Consider the following 15,195-nt stretch of genomic DNA (forward strand, 5'->3'; position numbering starts at 1 on the left):
AACAATATTACTGACAGGGTGGCGTTTTGCGTTCTCCTTTTGCTGTCGAGTTTTTTTGTGTTTTCTTTTGCGTGCGATGTCGGGATGGAGCTGATGCCACCCTGGTGCTAAGCTTTTCGTGCTTATAATCCAATCGTTTTTCTTTTCACCCGTCCTTTCTACCTCTTTGAACCAGTACCAAACAACGCTTTGGTCAAAGGAATCACTAAGATTTAAATACGGAAGAAAAAAAGAAGTTGCTTGTAGCATACTTCGCATCACACTAGCGAGCGAGAGGCATTTGCTGGTACAGTTTAAGAAAGTTTCTTTGAAATTCAAATAAAAAAGAAATAAATTTATTGAAGCGCAAACGAGAAAAAAGACACATTCAATAATGCAGGTTTTTGAGTAGCATTTGTGCAACTTTTCCACCAGCAACCTTAATTGACGATTAGATTTTATTATTTTTCTTATTTAGTCTGCTTTGTGTTAAAAAGTTTTCCTTCATACCATCACAAAAAACAACCTTCCCGTTCGTTTGCTTTTGTGAGCGATGAAAAGCTTTCACTGCTTAAGCATGTGACCTAATTTTCCAATCAATTCGCATATTTAAAATTAGTTCATGCGTAACGAAAATGAAAATTTAAAGCTGACGATACTAGCTCCTATACTAGCAGAAACTGTTCATTAAAATAGTGAAAAATAATTCCTCAACAAATATTCCACCCGCCTGATTCGCAGCATATTTGCGTGCAAGATGTCTCAGCGAACACCGTGACCCTTGGGGGAGTGAGTGAGAGTGCTGCTTGTGTCTTGAATGATAAAATTTTGACTTTCTTGTTCGGCGGTAGTGCAAGGAATGCTTTTCCAAGAACGGATTTTTTTTTGCATTTGTTTCTCTTTCAGAAGTCAACTGACAATTTATCCATCATAATGTGTACATACTGAGTGTATATTTCACGTTAAAATGTTGAAATGTCAACGCAACGGCTTGGATTACGTAGAAAGTATAACTTTAACAACTTTTAGGTTCACGGTTCAACATGGAACTTACTACAAGTGGTGGTGGTTTATGTGAATGGAATAGGAAATGTTTTATAGGACATTGCTTTCAAACAGATATCTTGTATGGTTTGGTGTGTGTGTAAAACAAAGAGACATAAAGATCACATATGAAGTAACAATAGGTGTCATGATGGTTGATCAATGGTTTTTTTTCCAAATTTGTAACAGTTCTCTAAAGAAAAAAAATCTCAACAGTTAATCATGTATTTGAACGTTTTCAACTAAATCGCCAAATGCAAATAAAAATCCAAACTAGAACTTTGTTTTTCTTTTAGTTTATCTTCCTTACAAAAAACTACAAAAAGCGCCAAAATAAACACCAGAAGCAAAAACATATTGCTTTAAAATGCTTTGAGTTCCTTTTCTTTTGTTTTATCCTCAAAGAAACAACAAGCATGGAAGAGTTTTTTTATGCTTTGAATGTTGAGAATACGCCCAGGCTCCGAAAAGTGAGGTGCACTTTGTTAGAGGAAGAAAATAAACATAATAAAAGTTGTGTTTTGTTTTTGGAAAGTAAAAAGTACGGATAACGGTATGGTAACTTCGCACACATTAACAAACAAACCCACATACATCCACACAGAGGAAAGCGTCATGTGTGATGTAAAGACGAACGATAATGCATTACAACTGGAGGCAACCCACAAAAACGCTGTCGGAAGAAGGAAGGTACACAAAAAAGGGAAGTAAACATGACTTCTTGCTCAGGCCGACATCGTGCACTCCCCCGGGTACTGGAAAACCAACGACCTTTGAGATAACGTGAGACATGCGTTTTTACCGGGGCTGAGGACTATTCGTCCTTGATCAAAGTTTTATGCTTCAATGCCCTTATCAGAGGCTACAAAAAATTATTTGATAAATGTGGCAAATATTTGGAACAACATTTTGTATGTGTTTTTCTACTGACTCTCTTTAAGCTAAAGGCGCGCTGGTTTTTAAAATTAGTGTAATAGTTTAAAGTGCCTTTCTTTGGCTTGAAGAAAAATCTAGGATTTTTTCAATGACTAGTTCCTCTTCTATTTGGCGTACATACTTCGTGGACATGCTGGCCTATAGAGGCTTTTGAGGTCGGATAGGCAATCCTCGCTACGGGGAGACGGTCAATTATAGGTTTGAACCCATGACGGGCATGATATTGAGTGGTACCAGTTGACAAATGTACCACAGGACCGCCCACAATCACTAATTATTTACTCTTTTTATGTAATTTTTTTATTGCAAATGATCAAAACAATTCACGAAACTATGACACTTACCCTCACCGTGCGTCTTTGCTGATATGTTGAAAAAATGTGATTGATTTCCACATTCTTGTCGATGTCCGTCTCATAGATATCTTTCTCAAAATAGACCTTTTATGATGGATTTAGTAACTGAAAGAAAAAGATAACACACATAATGTAATCAGTTGGTTGTTTAAAGTTATGCACTTAAACTGTGTGCTGAAAATATAAGTACGACTGCATTTGCCCAAGAAAACGCCACAACGTTGGACTCTATTTGGAAGCGATTTGCAAACAAAACGAAAGACCGGCAGAATATTTAAATTTTGTTTCTACTGTCCTGTTCTTTCCGGCATCTAAACAGTCACCGCATATGTCACTAACGCAACCGATTCCGGTCCGGACGCTCCCGAACATCAGTGACCACTAATGGAAACCGGTAACGAAAAATTTAGAATTTCCTGCTTACATTACGGTCTCCAACCACGGTAATTGCAATTTCAAGTTACTCAACTTATAAAAAAAATTGGATGGAGAAAGTTGTCGGACCAGAACCAGCGAAGGAGGGGAAAATCTAACCGAAACCTCTACAGACCTACCCCACTCACCTCCCAACAAATTCAATGGATAGTTTCGTCGTTGGTGGGAATGGATCCATAATGGCACAAATCCTAACTCTGAACATAGATATCCATCCACCCGCTAGTGTACGGTTATTCGTGCATTCCAGCTGAGCTTGTGATTCGGTGCAATTGCAATCCTAGTACAGAGTCGAACGGTGCCACGACACTGTGGGTTGTGTTGAGCCTCCTGCTACCTTTTCTATGGAAAATGTGTCCTAAGAAATGCAGCCCACAACACAATTTGAAACAATTTATAATTCATTTTCCACTAGCACGATTTCTGACTTCGATTCGTTTCGTTCGATACACTGGTGATATATACGAAATGGCAATGTGGCGAGTCGCGATACCATCTAGTGGAGCACAAGTTGAAAAAATAAAAAAATAGCAGGACACAGAGTCCGATGGTAAAAATCGTTCCCATCTGGGTTCAATTCAAACTTACTATACAGTTTAATTTTTACGTTGGAATGAATCCCTTCAACGACCCGTGTTTGCTTACTTGCTTTTGGCTTGTTACTATCGAATTTGTATGTTCTTAGTGACTTGAGGTCAGTTTTTGTCCAAACCTAATACTAAAGCACTCTTGGATATAATGTTTTTCTTATTTTCTGGTAAATAGAACAAATCTAGATTAGATTAGATTTTTAATTTTTTTTAATGTGTCATATACCAATATCAAAAGTATTATGATCCCTTACATGTTACTTGATTTATGTTTTAGAATTTATTTTTTTATTACGTCAAGAACAGCCCACTCGATAGTGATTTTTTATATTTGTTGTGTTATGACTGATTGATTGCTGTTGTCGAGTAGCTATTAGCAACAGTAATAAATAGTTCAAATCTGCAATTTAAAATCGTCTGTTTTTCCATACAACAGTTGCAGCAAAATACGAAAAATTTCGTGAAACAAAAGCTGCATTGAATCAAACAAGGTTGCTTTAAAAATAGTTGCTTTTTCTTTGTGTTTGTTCATTTTTGCACATCATCATCATCATGGAATCGATGTTCAACCAATGAAATCAGACTATATAATAAAAAAATAAGTTATCGTGTATTTAAGCTATTACTCAAGACCAATACAAACCTCTTTAATATCAAGGGAAAACCTTGATAATAAAAGGGTTTAACGTAAAAAAAGGAATAGTGTAATAAATGCAGTTCAATTACTTGATAACAAATCTTTTAAAGCCGTCAACAAGGACAGAGGTGGCGTGGTAGACCCAAATTGAGGTTACATTACATCAAAGTAAGACAAAAAACTTTTCCAACGACACATTGATTATCAAAATCTAACCATTATATACTAAAATTTGATGGCTTATGTTCGGTAAAAAAATAACTCAAATTTGGAACAAAAAATACAAAGTTTATATTTTAATGTCCTATATCTCAGTAAGTTTAAAATAAAAACGTGAAATATTTTGGTTTGGATTTTCGATTGTTATACATTCGTTTGCCCAATGTGCAATAGTCTGCGCCTGCGGGAAGGGCTTGTCTGTCTTCTTTTTAACTTGGCGCTAGAGAGGGCCATCGAAGGTGGAGACTACGGGAACCATATTCAACAAGCCCACTTATCCGCGTTCGAGAGGAAGATGCTCAGAAGGATCCTTGGTCCCGTATGTGTGGAAGGACAATGTATGAGCCGTTGTAATGACGAGCTATACGAGATTTAAGGCGACCTCACTGTCGTGCAGCGTGTCAAGCTCGTCAGGCTCCGGTGGGCTGGCCATTTTGTACGCATGGAAACGGACGACCGAGTCGTTAACTCAACAACATGCCCGTCATAGGTTCAAGTTCTGAATAGACCGTATTCCCATATGTAGGACTGACCATCCTGCTTTGGTAATAAGCAAGTAATTGAAACAATAGGGGTACAATAGAGGTACAGGCAGGCCTTGACCGACTACGGTGGTTGTGCCAAAGAATAAGAAGAAATGTTTGAAACAAATTGTGGTTATCAGTCTTTTTTCTTTATACAGGGTTTACCTAGCCAATCGGGCGTCGTCAAAGCGTTATCGGTCGCCGTAAATACTTTTTCGGGCGATGTCAACCCTCAATTGGGCACTGTCATTTCTATTCGGGCCTTGTGAAGTATGAATCGGGCAAAGTACAGAATGAAAGCGTCCTACTCTTGAAGGTGTCAAATCGGTAGCTCCGGTGTATTTGATCCATTAAGTTGTTTAAAAAACGTATTTTCCATGTTGTTTAACTTAGTATGTATTATTTTAAATAGTTAATCTAATTTAATCACCAAACATATTTTATATTTTAAAAAATATAAAACCAAATTGCATTGTATGGGGTTGAATTAAAAATTTAAAAAAAGGATTTGGAATAATTTTTTATGTAATTAAACTTAAAAATAGTGAATTTTCTTACATATCAGTTAAACTACTCGCAAAAAAGTATTGTTTTACAGCTAGAAAGCAACAAAATATAAAGTAGGCCCAATTCATTCTGTACTTTGCCCGATTCAAACTTCACAAGGCCCGAATAGAAATGACAGTGCCCAATTGAGGGTTTACGTCGCCCGAAAAAGTATTTACGGCGACCGATAACGTTTTGAGAACGCCCGATTGGCTAGGTAAACCCTGTAAATTCACCCAAACTAATGAAAAGTCATAAGTTTTTTTTAAATTTAAATATTATAACATTTAACGCACAAAATGAGATGTAAGTCATAAAAAATGTTGTTAGACAGGGCTTTGATGGTATAAATTATGATCGGAAAATGATTTAAAAATTTCAATAGTTTGTCAGATTTATTTAAAAATTTAAAACGCTTTCATAAAATTAACGAGATTCTACAATCGAGTTTCATGCTGCCATTAAAGTGCGAAAATTAAATTAAACCTTTCCTTGTGTTGCTCCCCAGAATTAATTTTCTCCCAGTATTCAATATCTATTTTCTCCTAATTGATCGATTGAACATCACAATGCCAACATCAAGGGCACTGTCGTATTTCAAATCCTTGTGAAATAGTTGCACAATGTTGAACGAGCTTTATAAAATGAAATTTGTTATTTAGTCAAGTATAACATCGATTCCTGTACGTGCTATTTTTCAATCCTTCCTTCTGTGCGAATCCGAACTGTTCACTTCCAGCAGACCAAGTGAAAATGGTAAAATTGATTTTTTCGCGTTTCATTACCAGATGCAGCGGCATGCGAGGTGTTTCATTTATGTCATTTGTGACGTTTCCGTGATGCATTAGCAGTTTTTTTAAAGCAATATGTACGTTGATTACGTTATGTAGCTAACTCAGTCTAAATATTTTAGTGAAGTTTCTCTATTTGTGAATTGCGTTTAAGCATGAATTTTGAAGCTCAACGGAAAGAGAGTAAAGTTTCGTTTCTGATGTTTCTGATTTATTTGTTGCGTTGTTTAAGTAGCCTGATGTATTTGAATTAATTAATATGAAAGATAAAACATTTGATAATTGTAACACTAAAGCTTTTGAGATACATTTGTTGTTAATAAAATATTGATTGTTTAAATTATTCCGTGTTAAACATATTCTGCAGCAAACCGGCATAACTGGTATTAATGGCGAAATGTATAACACAATATTAAGTGGCTCTTGCTATTTGCTAATTTCAAATTAGTTTTAATTCCCTGTCGAACAGTTCCCTCACCGTTTCCAGCATACTTTTCTTTTTACTTCGTTTTATTATAGTTCGGTTCCATCCTTGGAAATCTCACTATTCTAGACCTTCTTACCATCAACGATGTCTGCTTCTCGGACTCGAAACACTTAGCAAACGGCGTCGAAATGCGCAGTGCGTGTTTATCTTTCGGTTTCTCAACGGCGAGATCGACTCCCTCGCCCTCTTAGGTCGAATCAACCTATTTGCTCCCTCCGAAAACTGCAGTCCCATTTCCATCTCCACACCCCCACACACGTAATAACCCTGGTCAGCGTCATCCTATGCTTCACATGTCATTGGAATTTAACGATGTATTATAGTTATTTGATTTATCTTTGTCCACGCCAACGTTTAAAGAAAAATTGCAGTTGCGTGATATGTAACGTGTATGTCTGATATATGTGTGTTGTTATTTATAAAAAAATGATTAGAAATAGGTTTACCTGTAAAATAAATAAATAAATGAATGAATAAATAATTAACTAAAAATATAAATGAATAATTAAATAAATAAATAAATACGTCAATAAATAAATAATGAAATTAATAAATATGCATCTATTCTCTATCTGTTATTTTTATTATTTTTTTGGTACCACTTATGGGTTGGCTTTTCAATGACTTTAGGATTACCCCCCCCCCCCACCCCATAGCAGGATAGTCAGTCCTACGTACGGCGGCACGGTCTATTTGGGGTTTGAGCCCATGACGGGCATGTTGTTAAGTCGTACGGGTTGATGACTTTTCCGTGAGACCGGATTCTCTACCTCTACAAAAAAATAAAAATATCAAAAATATAAAATATCTCGTGTCACGGTGTTTGTTACCAGCAACCTCTGAATCGGCCGGATCATTTTCAACGAAACATTGCACACAGCTTATTGTGGTATGAGAATAGGTTTTAAGACTTACAGAATGTGCAGATGTTACACTAAACTAAATTTAATTGAAATTTTCTAGCTTCCATACAATCAGCAGGATTTGTGTTGTTGTATACAGTTTTTTAACACTTGATTTAATATACTTGGCGGTTTACACTCGACGGTCGGATACTGTTGGGATACGGGCACGGTACAATTAACCCAAAAAGAAAATCAATGATGGATTTTTTTGTGAATAACTAAGTTTTCCGGGTTAGCTTGTTGGTAAGTAAATAAGTAGAAAAATAAACAAATCAATTTTTAATTGAATAAATAGATAAACAAATAAATAAAAAAAAAATTAAATAAAAAGTTAATAAAATGGTAAATAAATTAATAAATGAATTAAAAGAATTAAAAAAAAGATATTACATACATCTAAAAAATAAAAATAAATAATAAAAAATAAAATAGCAAATAAGTAATGTTGGCTGTCCGTGATTAAACCGTCCGGTGAAACAATACACCATTACCCGTAAGTATGCATAAAACACCAGGCGCCTCCATGGCACTATAAATTAATACTTGGACGGCCGGCCTGACGTCACAGTTTTTGAGTGAGCTCGTAGCGCATGTCAAGAAAGCGATGAGAACGACAGTTTCTCGTGAAATTGTTATCACTCTTTTATTTCATTGCGATAAGCGGCGTAGCACATGTCGTTCTCGTTCTCTCTTTCCTACCTCATTCGTTCTCAAGAGAATCACTGAGCGTCAGATGCAAAGCTGAACGGTGAGCAAAACCGTCATGCGAATTTATATGACACGGCGCTTAAAGTGTTAAAGACCATCCATTGGCAACCGTATTTGTGTTCATTGAATCGTTCGTTGAGAAAAAATATGAGGAAAAGACGTCACAGGACCAATCTGCCATGTTCTGTGTGTATTCAATCAATCCACCCATACCACTGCCGGCCTCACGAAAGTGCCTTATTTCAATCGAATTCTTGGAAGGATAGCTATGGAAATGGTAATAAAAAGCGTGATCTGCCAGATAAAGTACATCGAAAAGCAAATGGCCACTTCCAATACAGGGGTTTTCACTTTATTTCGTAAGCGCAGTAACATTCAACGTAACCGCAGCAATTAACAGGGCAACGGCATTAGTTGATTTCAGCACGTCATCATGTTTAAGGCGTTTGATATCACATGCGCGGTACACAATTCCAATGTTGCGGATTCGAACAAGTATTCAACTACATGTGTTTAAATGGATTCAGGTCGATTGGTAGCTAGAAAAATTGATTATTTACAAGTTTTAGAGAGAAAATCCACAATACTTTTTCACGTAAATTCACAATTATAGGGGACGAAAACTGTACCTAACTCTGTACTTTCGATTTTCAGATGTGTGCATTACATTGAAAACGTTTTTAGCCGCTGGTAAACGATCGCTTCAAGCCGCAAAATCCTTTGTGATATAAAGTGCGAAGGCTGTCTTAAGCGTGAAGTCGTTCCGACAACTGATGCCGTTGTCTTGTCAATTCGTGCGGGTGCGGTAAACGTTGCTAAGCTCGCGAAATCAAGTAAAACCCCTTGTAAGATAAAAATAAAGCTTGACCAGCTGGATGAATGATTGAATATGTGTGATCCAAGCCTCATGGCCACCCTTATCATTGTATTAACGCGACATAAAATCGCCTTCGGCAACCTCGCCTGGATGATACTGCTATTTAGCGTCGCGCAGAACACTTTCTCGCACTTTTTATGTGTATTTACTTGACGGCTTCTGCACTCTCTTTCAATCTCCTTCTCTTAGCGACCCAATTATTAGAAATGGTTCCATGATTCACCGTCAAGCGGCCAAAAACTCATCTCCGCCTCTTCATGCGACCCATGCAGAAACAAAACACGCCGAGTGCGAGGCTAATTAATTTTGGGATGGAATTATATTTTGTTTTATGACCTGCCATTAAAACGGCCCCCCATGACTGTATCTGTAACTTGTGGTGTGATAGTCGGGTCTGGGAATACGCTATTACAAACTTTTCAGAAGGACGGCAGACGCTAGTGGTCACGCATTAATGCCTCGGCGGAAATTGTGTAGTGATACCACGCTTCAATGAATGAAGCTACCACATGTTTCTTTCTCTGTTTGTTCTAGAAGTGGCTGAAGAGAGCAGTTGGTGAGTGGGTTTTTATGTTTTATCGATAAACTTATTAACATCTTTTTGATGGAACGTTAACATTCTGCTAAATATAAGACTAAATGTGTGGATCTGTTGAATGCATGTTCGATGAATCAGAAGAATCTTTTTACCAATTTTAATATTTTGCGATCTCCAACCGTAAATGCCCTTGGTCATAGTTTTAAGAAACACACTTCTTCTTCTTCTTCTATTTGGCGTAACGTCCTACGCGGACATGCTGACCTATACCCATTCAGGGGGGGGGGGGGGTCCATTCAGGGCTGGAACTCATGGCATGTTATTAAGTCGTTCGAGTTGACGAATGTACTACGGGATCGCACCAAGAAACGCATAACTGTGTTTTAAAATAGCAAAACTCAATTTATTTTTATTCAGATCAAATAGAAGCAGCCTCTTTTATTTATTTTATCTTGCAGTGTTGTGTCCGAAGTCAACAAAGCGTCCAGAAAAGAACTATTAAAAAAGCACAATATTCTTAAGCTTTCTTTCTCTACCAAGGCTCTCATTACACTACAGTTCCGGGGATTTCCATATTTGCTACGGGATGGTTGTTCAACCAGCGATGATATTTTTGGGCAATAAACAAACACTAACTGGAATTGAGCCGGTCTCGTAGTACAGTCGTCAACTCGTACGACTTAACAACATGCCCGTCATGGGTTCAATCCCCAAATTGACCGCGCCGCCATACGTAGGACTGATTATTCTACTATGGGGGGGGGGGGGGGGGGGGGTGAATCAATTAGTCACTGAAAGCCAAGCCCACAAGTGGGTACAGGCAGGCCTTGACCGACATCGGTTGTTGAGCCAAAGAAGAAGAAGTGGAATTAATATTGAATCTTTGTACACTAAAATGCAACACCATCTCGTTTGGTCGGTCCACCCGTAAGGTACTTTGGAACTACACGTTGAGAGATATTCGTATCAATCGTGTAACTTCCGTCAAAGATCTTGGCGTCTGGTTGGATGAAAAGCTTACGTTCAAAGACCATATCGACTTTGTCACAAGCAAAGCTTACCGTACTTTGGGCCTTATTACCCGTCTGTCTCATTTTATCCGTGATCCCTTGTGTCTCAAGTCTCTCTATTGTTGCTGGGTATGCCCCATTCTCGATTACGCTTGTGTGGTTTGGTCCCCCAATAATGTGCAGGATATTGTTAGATTGGAAGGTGTACAACGCAATTTTACACGACTTGCCACGAGGCGTTTTCTTTCGGGTCATGATAATGCAGTAATCCCGTCTTATCCACATCGTTGTCGACTCTTGGGTCTGGACTCGATAAAAACTCGCCACTCGCACTTGCAAGCTTGTTTCATTGCCAGCGTCATCCTTAATGAGCTTGATGTTCCTTATCTCTTATCTGCCATTTCCTTTTATGCCCCTTCCCGCCATCTTCGCAATAGGCCACCTCTCTATATTCCCACCCGGTTAACTCGATATGGGCAAAATGACCCATTCCTTAAAGCTCAGATTGCATTTAATTCATACTATCATTTGTTCGATTTTAACACTCCCTTATCCCTCTTCCGTTCTCGTCTTCACTCTTCCTCATCCTTATCCTTTCCCTAGTAATTAAGAAACATTGTTAAGCCCTCGAGGCGGACATTTGTAGAAATAAATAAATAAATAAATAAATAAATAAATAAAAGAATAAAAAATTACATCAATTTTAAACAGTGGTGCACACTTTCCATTTTTCGTCTCTGTGGAAACTTGAGATGGAGTTTTTTTTATGTTTTTTCTTCCGCTTTCCGAAACTCCTCTATTGTTTTGTTTCATTTTTCGTTGAACCAGGCGACCCAGGAGCTTGTGTTTCCATCACTGGTTTTGTAGTGGTACGATGATACAAAGAAAAATGTGAAGAATCCACCAATTTCTATGGGTGTGCTGGTATCTTCTTCTTCTTTGGCACAACAACCGTTGTCGGTCAAGTTCAAGGCCTGCCTGTACCCACTAATGAAGTGAGCTTGGCTTTCAGTGACTTATTGTTACCATAGCAGGATAGTCAGTCCTACGTATGGAGGCACGGTCTATTCGGGACTTGAACCCATGACGGGCATGTTGGTACGTCGTACGAGTTGACGACTGTACCACCAGACCGGCCCAACGTTAATATTTTTCGCTTCTGCTGATGCAATTGGATTCAGATGCAATCACGAGCAAACGAAAAATTTACTTCGAAATGGTTTGTGCAAAGTTAGTTTTGACAAACTGGTACCGTACTACCGTCGTCAATCTTATTGTCTGACAATCACATACAATCATGTCGGCGTCATAGTGTGATAACGTCACAGAGATGTTTTCCGAGGGCGGTTTTTGTTCATTTACTCAGACAATTTTCTAAATGATTCGGTTACTTTCTTGTCACATTTTCAACCACTCGGTCAGCAAAAAGGTTTGCATCCACCACGATACCTTCGTCCGCCGAAATGAGTTTAAGCTCGGTTAAGAAATAACATAACCGGACACCAGATCATCTGTTTTCGAAAAGGACTTCATGTGTGAGTGAGCAGGACGAACATCTAATGGTTTTGATTTATCTTCCACCCGTTATTTCAATTAAAGTGTTGGCCCTTTTTTATTTCCCTTTTTCGTGAAGCTGTTCATGATTTGATGCAGTAAACTGCTTCTTTTTGATAGGTAGACATTGATTGTTGTATTGTGGGTTCTATTTGTTTTGAATCTTGCTCTTTTTACCTTTAATTATGATAAGTTAGATATGATAATGAAATTTTCAAAAAAAAACTGTCTCCGATGGAAATATTGTACTCAAATGTTTTCTCTTAGAAATCGAATCCTAATCTAGCCCATCAGTTTGAGTGGATTTTTTCAGTCATATTAATTGAGCACACGTACACGTCTTCAACTCTCCAACGGCACACGCTTAATCACTATTCACTAGTGACACTTCATAACTGGTCGGTCCACACGTGTACTAATACTCATTGACGTTGTTGTATTACGGCGATCGATTACGAACGAAGCCCACAGTAGCCCCCGCACATTGAGTATTTGTCCCCGGTCAGTAGCAAAACAACAAATCCGGTCGAACCGATAAAACGAAGGATTACTAATTAAAGCACCCTCATAATCTGGTTTCACTTTGCCTCGAGCAGAGGGGTTCCTGGGGCAAATGAGAAAAGCATAGGCTAACATGTAGCTGGACAGATAGTAAACAGGATCCAGCGGATCGTTGACGAGGAAACGAGACTGCAAGTGATAAGACACTGGCAAAAGGTGCACTTCGGCATTACGTGCTCGTGTGAATCGCCCAGGGAATAGAGATTTATTGGACGGCAATATCAACAATACTGGCACATGACTGTGGCTTCATTCGGTTAGAAGCCCGCTCTAAAAATGCCATTAACTAACCCGCACGGAAAAATGTGGCTTAAGCGGCTCTGCAATTTTCGGCCCATGGAAGGTGGTGCCGAGAGTATCGAGGGTGGCCGGTTGTTGGAATACGACCCTGGGTCAGAATTCGCCCGAAAAGGCCGGTATGGATCATTTGGGCTCTGATTTACCAGAGCGGTTACGGTCGTTTATGCATGATGAAGCCAATGTCGATATACGGTACGGACTCTTTTTTATTAATGTGTATGTATGTGTAAGTTTTTTTTCTGTATTGACTTGAAAGCTATCCATTTTGCTGCTGTTGTTGCTTGCATGGGCACCGAAGCTAGCTAATGTAAATAAATAGATTTATGGGGCGCTGTTTACAGAGCACAACATGTTTGACATAATAATAAAGGTATGTGGTCCGGTCAAACCTGGGCAGAGACGGAATGCTAGGCTAACCCCGAGGTGAGCCCGTCCTGCACTACCGACCTTTACATGCTTTTTTTTGCGCCAAGCCACCGACATTTTATTGAAAAAATCATCAGTAGCTTCAGTATGGTTGATGATATTTTTCATAACAAGTCACACAAACATTCACTTACTCTTAACATTTAAACAAGGCACGAGTTACAAATAATAACATATGGCCCATCTTCGGTAAACATGGGCTTTGATGAAAATAGGCGTATTGTGTGCTATGCAAAGTTCTGGAAATAATGAACACATACAAGGGTTTACCGTGTCATGGATGAAAGTTAATTTAGAACAAAATTTCCTTGATGGTACTTTGTCTTGAATATTTCAATACTTTAAATATCGCGAAAAGTACCTAGAATCGCAACAATGGACCTACCATCATACAGTAAATTACATTTTCGGACATACTGTGCAAAACAAGTGATTGACGACGGTGAAAAGTTGTGCCTGTCACTGCCAGAAAGCTCGGGATTTTCAAAAGACAAGTGCTGCAAATCGTCCCTCTCGGTAGAATTGTTTTTGTTATTATTGGTGATATTGAAGCAGCTTTCGAAAATGTAGAAGCAACTTGTAAGACGTTTTGCACGTTTTATATACGCACGGATTCTTTCACACTGTAAATCGTACAAGGAATATTAAGTCACACGAGACTGAAAAGGCTGCTCAATGCTTTAGCAAATAGCTCAAAAGTGATTTTGAATCTGTACCTCGAAAATGAAGGTTTGGTATAGTCGTTGTTTGCACCGGAAACTATGCCAAACAATCTCAATGGTGGAAATCCAACCCTTTTGCGCAATACTAAACATATTCTCTGGAAGCTTTCGTGCGCGACTGTATGACATTGATTTCAGGGTTTGAAATGGTCGCAAGGCTACCACGAAGCGTTTTAGTTGTTGTATTGGATTAGATTTTTGTATTTCCTTGTCACCATCGTTCGATATAACCTCCATGCCATTCGCAAACATACACACAGATGTACATTCGATTGGCTACGGTACGCCTTGAACAGTCGACATCTGCGCTGAGTTTTTTGATACGTGGCATGTTGGGAAGCAAATTTGAGCGTATGGACGGGGATGGGTGGCGAATTGCAATAAACTATCCGGTTCTATTTTACTAAAAGCTTTCCATCCGACCATGCATAAAATGTGCAAACCAGTCGGGCTAGAAAGGATAGGTCGGGATAGGCGGATTGTTTCCGGCTGGTATGACAAGCAATCGATTGATCGAGGACAACGCTCCCTGGTTCGAAGAATGATGGAAGAAAACACCAAAAACACGTGCATGACGTGAAGAAGTGAGGAAAAAAGTGCAATTTCATCCTTCCGAATGTATACACGCGAACATACACATACACTGTCGGACTCGGATGCAGAAACGCATACAACGCTTCGTGCATACCTTTTTGCCGTGAAAAACATTCGTCATTGACCAGACCACCATTCAACCACGTTTGGCAGAATCGTCAATCCCCTTGTTGGTGTGAGAACCGGGCACAGTCGCTTCCTCGCTCATCGATATGGCTGGCAGTAATCCTCGGTGCTGTAATTGAATTTTTGCTATCGCTGATGGTGCGAGGAATCGCACTTTCTGCACCGTGTGGATTGACAGTGGGCGGAGGTACTGCTCATGTCAAAATCATAAATCAAACAATCGTTTCCAGCTCATTCGCCATCTCACACTGGAACGCATGGAAGGTCAGAGTTGGCAAATCATTGCAGAGGGTGATAGTATAATGACGTCTGAGCGGTTGCTTATGACCA

The 15,195-nt window shown here is 38.8% G+C and overlaps 1 long non-coding RNA gene across 2 annotated transcripts in view; it reads right to left on the reverse strand.

Annotated features, from left to right (window-relative positions):
• LOC133393765 (uncharacterized) overlaps positions 1-15,195 on the reverse strand; it is a 125,978-nt gene that overhangs the window by 46,608 nt on the left and 64,175 nt on the right. For both annotated transcript variants that reach the window (XR_009766371.1, XR_009766372.1), the window contains exon 3: positions 2,304-2,420. This is a non-coding gene — a long non-coding RNA (uncharacterized LOC133393765). The remainder of the gene's footprint in view (positions 1-2,303; positions 2,421-15,195) is intronic.

This window comes from Anopheles gambiae, chromosome 3 (assembly GCF_943734735.2).
Source record: "Anopheles gambiae chromosome 3, idAnoGambNW_F1_1, whole genome shotgun sequence".
NCBI classification, from domain to species: domain Eukaryota; kingdom Metazoa; phylum Arthropoda; class Insecta; order Diptera; family Culicidae; genus Anopheles; species Anopheles gambiae.